Genomic DNA, 6,000 nt, shown 5'->3' on the forward strand with positions numbered 1-6,000 from the left:
CTATTGACATCGTCCCGGATACGAGCGGCCTGCGCGCCCCCTGAGGGGCGCGCGCGGCGCGCTCTGTGATCGGCGAGTCCGTGAGACTCGCCTGATCACCGATCCGTGTAAGGGGTCGATCCCGACCCCTTATCACGTGATAAGGGGTCGATCCCGACCCCTTATCACGTGATCAGCTGTCAGCCAATGACAGCTGATCATGTGATAAAACGGAGCCGGTAATCGGCTAGTATTCCTCCTCGCGCTGACAGCGCGAGGAGAAAAAAAAAAGCCGATCGCCGGCGGCCGTGTTCGGGACATCAGTCCCGATCACGGCCAGCAATTTAAGCGGACACCTGCCCCCTGCCAGTGCCCACCTGCCACCCGCAGTGCCATCCTGAAATAAAGTTAGTGCCCACAGTGCCACCCAGCAGTGCCCACAGTGCCACCCAGCAGTGCCACCCACAGTGCCACCCAAAATCTGCCTCAAAGGTGCTGCACCCCAGTGCCGCCCATCAGTGCCCAGCAGTGCCGCCCAGCAGTGCCACCTATCAGAGCCACCTATCAGTGCCCATCAGTCCCATCTATCTGTGGTACCTATCCGTGCCACCCATCCGTGCCATCTTATCTGTGCCCATCTTTGCCCATCAGTGCCGCCTTATCTGTGCCCATCGGTGCCGCCTTATCTGTGCCTATTAGTGCCGCCTTAACTATGCCTATCAGTGCCCACCAGTGCAGCCTATCAGTGCCCACCAATGCAGCCCATCAGTGCCCACCAATGCAGCCTATCAGTGCCGCCTAATCAGCGCACTTCAATGAAGGAGAAAAATGACCCGTTTGCAAAATTTTATAACAAACTATTAAAACATGATTTTTTTTTTTTGCATCTTTTTTTGTTTGTTTAGCAAAAAATAAAACTCCGAGCTGTAACTAAATACCACCAAAAGAAAGCTCTATTTGTGGGAAAAAAATGATAAAAATTTCATTTGGGTACAGTGTTGTATGACCGCGTAATTGTCACTCAAAGTGCATCAGCGCTGAAAGCTGAAAATTGGTCTGGGACTGAGGGGGGTTTAAGTGCCCAGTAAGCAAGTGGTTAAACAGTTGTCCAGCAGACAGTTTATTATAAAAGGGTGTTAGTTAACCTCCCTGGCGGTATGATTCAGTCTGGAATAAGGTGCTGAAAGCGGTACAATTATTTTGCATGGAAATCTGGCTTTTATTTTGTAGTCCTGTAATTCTTAGGAATAACGCTCTGAAATCTCTTCAAACCAGAGTCTAGCGGACATCCCGGGTATGATAAAGTTTATAATATAATAAAGAATAATAAAAATTATTGAATAATGTAATCAAATCCAAAAAAAGATGAAAAAGGGACATGTTTTGGTTGCTATGGACAATCTCCAAATTACAAGCAGTAAAAAACAGTATTTATAATATAAAAGTGCATGCAGGGCATTGCACAGACCACTAGGGACAAAGGGGGTGTGTATTTTTTACTACAGCACTGTAATCTGTAAGATTACAGTGCTGTGTGTCTTTTTACATTTTTGAATTTGCCGCCGTTCTCCGCTCCCGTGCGCCGTAACGTCGCAGGGAACGGAGCTCGGCGGCATTCGGCACTGTGAATCGAGCGCAGGACGGCTCGATCACACAGCGCGGCGGACATCGCTGGATCCAGGGGACAAGGTAAGTGACGTTACCTGTGTCCTCCCCTGCATCGAGCGGTGCAAGCCCGAGTCTGGCTCGGGGGTTACCGCTATTGTAATGAAATTCCCAACCCGAGCCAGACTCGGGATTACCGCTAAGGAGGTTAAAGAAAACCTCTTTCCATTTCATGGTGTCAGTAATGGCACCACCTGGAACAGAAATGTCACAAGGCCTGAGAAAGAAAATTATTTCTTACACAAGAAAGGTGAAGGCTACAAGAAGATCAGCAAATCTTTAGTTATCAGTCAGAATACCGGAGCAAAAAAGATACAAATATTTAACAAAGATGGAACTGCAACCATCTGACAGAGATGTCCAGGCTGTCCATGGAAGTTAACCCCTCAACAGGAGCATCTTCTGATGAGATGGGTTGAAGAAAATGGCCATGCAAGTTTACAGCAGTTGGCTAAAGAAGAAGAAAGCCAAACTGTGGTGATTGTTTCCCATGACACAATACGGTGTACACTGCAGAGGAATGGCATGCATGGGTGTCATCCATGAAGGAAGCTTCTCCTAAAGCCAATGCAAAAAACAAAGCCTGCCTAGAATTTGCCAGGGCCCATGCTGAAAAAGAAGACCACTGGGACTCGGTACTCTGAAGTGATGAGACCAAAATAAATGTTTTCGGAACTGTATGGCTTTAAAACTATATAGTGTTGCAAAGGTGAGGAGTACAAAGAAAAATGTATGGTGCCTACAGTGAAACATAGTAGTGGTAGTGCATTGAGTGCTGCATTTCATTGATGGTATCCTGAATTCACAGATGTACTGTTCTATATTGGAAAAAAAAGATGCTACCATTACTCCATGCTAGGGTTGCACTGTTGTCACTTTTTTAAGATTGAGTACAAGTACTAATGCTTTTTTTTTTATGTCGTGACAGATTTTAAAGCACGATACAGACTAATGATATATTCTTTATAATTATGAAGAATTGTAACTCATGACATTATAAAATATTAAAACATTTTTATTTGCTTTTCACAAATTTGTAAAAAAAAAAAAAAAACTCCAAGAATTTTCACAGAACATGTTTATAAATAAAACATATTTTACAGCAATAAAATATATTAACAACAATAAATAACTCTAAAATTACACATCCAACCAAAATTGCAAAACAGTAAAAAAATATATAACCGTGCATTGTTTAATCATGGGGAACAACAGTATGGGTTAGATTAACAGGCAATCTAGCAATTAGAATTATTATTTCTCAAAAGTTAATGGCAAGTTCTTTTTAAGGAACAGAAGCATCTCTGCATGTTCAGCCATAAGCCCGTTTCTGCCATCAGTAAGGCCGTTGGATGCTAAGCTGAACAGTCTTTCACTTTCCACACTACTGCATGGGGCAGAAAGATATTTTTGGGCCATTTTAGCCAGAGTTGAAGATCAACTGCCCAGTACTTCAGGGGTTTCTCTGAATCAGGTACAGTGATCTCTCCCAGGTAAGCTTCAAGCTGTATAGTAGCAGCTTTTGGAGCACTGCACTGCACTGCTCTGCTCTCGACAGATAAACATTCACCAACAATTTCTGCAAAGACACTGTCCAGACTGGTCCCTGGCTGGTCACAGTGACGCCTTTTGGAAGCTGGTTCTTCATGCTGCTCCTCAGATACAATTGCCTCTTCAGAAATGTTTTGCAGTTCCGGTATGGACATTTCTTTCACCTCCCTGGAAGTATCTTCATTACAGAAAAATCTATCTTTATAGCTAGAATTAAGAAAAATAAATTATTATACAGGATTTATATAGGGCCGACAGTTTACGCATCGCTTTACAACATTGGGGTAGACATTACAATGCAGTACAATTCAAGATAAGGGGAATCAGAGGGCCCTGCTCGTTAGAGCTTCCAATCTAAATAAAACACAATGAATGAATGCAGCATATTCTTTCTGTGAATTAAGAAAAAAAATGGAGCATTACACCAAAAGCTCAATGAATAACTAAAATTAATTGATTAGTTACTTACATTTTAAAATGTTAAACATCATTACATTTTTTATTTTTATTTCATTACTCATGAGCAAATTTAAAGCTTAATTTTTCTGCTATAATTAAATATAAAAAATAACATTACCTTGGATTGAGTAAAGTGGGTTTCGCTCAGTACCAGAGAAGCGCTTCTGCAAAGCAGCAAAGTGCTCTTCATTGTTTTGATACCATGGTCCTCCTCATGCACTTTTAATAAAACTTTCTGTAGCACTGTGACTGCAGGAATTACATCAGAGGCAAACGCATCTAAACAATTCACTTGGTGAGTCATCTCTTCAAAGGGAGCCAGGATATTGATCATCTTCTCTAACAGATTGCACTGGTTTGCAGTAATGGTGGCAGGAAGCTCATGTTCAGACAAATACACTCCAAGGGAGACTTCAGCATGTAAAATGTGCTGTTCCAACGAGTCTGCACGTCTTGTTGGATCTTCTTACTGGCTGACCAAGCTACATTTGGATGTCCTGCAGCCAAGAGTATGCCAGGTTAGAATGTTTAAAGTGGCTAATTCTGCTCCCCAACTCCCACAGCATCTGCAATGGTGCGCTGTGAGAACAGTCCTTCTGAGCCAGCCAGCTGCAGTGTATGTGCCACACACGAAATACTGGGAAGTCCAGCATCTTCCATACCTTTTTTTATCATGTTTTTGGCATTGTCCTGGACCACAACATGAACAGAACTTTTGGGAATCACCAAAGTCTGACGCATTTCCTCAAGTATGTTCGCTATTGCTTGACCAGTGTGGGAGCTTTCAAATTTCTTACTGTGGAGCATGACCTGATGCAGAGAGAATTTGCCATCCATCCACTGTGCCGTTAAGCTGATGAGACCGTGGCCTCACACTACTGCTCCATAAGTCAGTGGTGAAGCTAATGGCCTTTATGTCCTTCTGCAACATGATGGTAATGTGCTTTTTAACTGCGTTGTGGATCTGCGGTAAGATGACATCTGTTATGTATCGGCGAGTGGGAATGTCATACTTCGGCTCCAACACAATAAGAAATTGATGAAAACCCATGTTGCAGCCCATAGCGGTACCCTGGGATTGGAAATAAAAAGTGTGATTGAACACAAAATAATTATGTTCTAAACAGAATTGTGTGGCCTCCAGCATGAACTGTGCCTGTCTGGGGTTGATAAGGGGATCTTCAGAGAGGAAATGTTCTACTGCTCTAAAGCCCATAGTGTGGGGAATGAAAGTATATAGGGACATTACGTCCAAGGAAACCCACTGATCAGTCGGTTCCCAGATGTAGAAGGAGAACATATCCAGTAGATGTGTGCTATCTTTGATGTATGATGGGAGGTTTTGAGCAAGGTGATACTCTCCATAGCCGCTACTATGGGACGGCCTGGTGGATTGAACTGGTCCTTATGGATTTTTGGCAGCTATAGAAGTAAGGGTTTTTTCAGAAACCCTTGATGAGAAATGACAGTTCTGCTTTAGAAATATTTTCTTCAAAGGCTGTTAGGCGAGCTTGCTTCCAGGGTGAATTCTGGTAATGGATCGCGAGTACGTTTTCAGTAGGTGTTGGTATCGGATAACAATCTAAGAAATTCTGTTGTGTAATCTGAATAATTTTGGATTATAATGCCACCTGACCATAATGCAAACTTGACCATGGGCTATTGGGAACTACAGTATGTCTCACACAATAACTCTTTTGCAGCCCAAATGATCTACTACGGACGCTACATCAATAATATCATAATGATCTGGGATGGCCCTGGAGAAAGTGTAGAATCCTTTGTAGAACATTGTAACCGCAGCTCTATAGGGCTATCTTTCACTTATGTCAAAGACTCAACAAAATTAGCCTTTTTATACTTAGAACTTGTTCATAGTGATTCCCAAATACATGCCACAAATTTTGTCAAACCAACCGCTGGAAACTCCTATATCCACTATCAAAGCTGTCATCATCCAAGGTGGATCAAGAACATACCCAGGAGTTAATTTTACAGAATTTGGCAAAACTGTACTAAAGATTAAGACTACCACACACAGGGTAAATTTCTCTCAGAAAAATTCCAGGATAAAGGATATCCACCAAATATGGTTCGAGAAGCCTTCCTTCAACAAGCGAAAAAACCTTTACCAAAGACATTAGAGGATCTGCAACCAACACAATTCACAACCTAATTCCATAATTGTCATAAAAAAAATTAGAATATCATAGCCAAACATTGGTGCATCCTGCTCAGAGACCCTTTTTTAGGTTCTTCCCTCACTCAACAACCTAAGGTATCCTATCGCAAAGCAAAAAATATAAAGAGTAAAATAGCACCTAGCAGAATTTGAAATGTTCCATC

Source organism: Lithobates pipiens, unplaced genomic scaffold (assembly GCF_037356315.1).
Source record: "Lithobates pipiens isolate NorthernLeopardFrog02 unplaced genomic scaffold, aLitPip1_a1.2 Scaffold_19, whole genome shotgun sequence".
In the NCBI taxonomy this organism is placed as follows: Eukaryota; Metazoa; Chordata; class Amphibia; order Anura; family Ranidae; genus Lithobates; species Lithobates pipiens.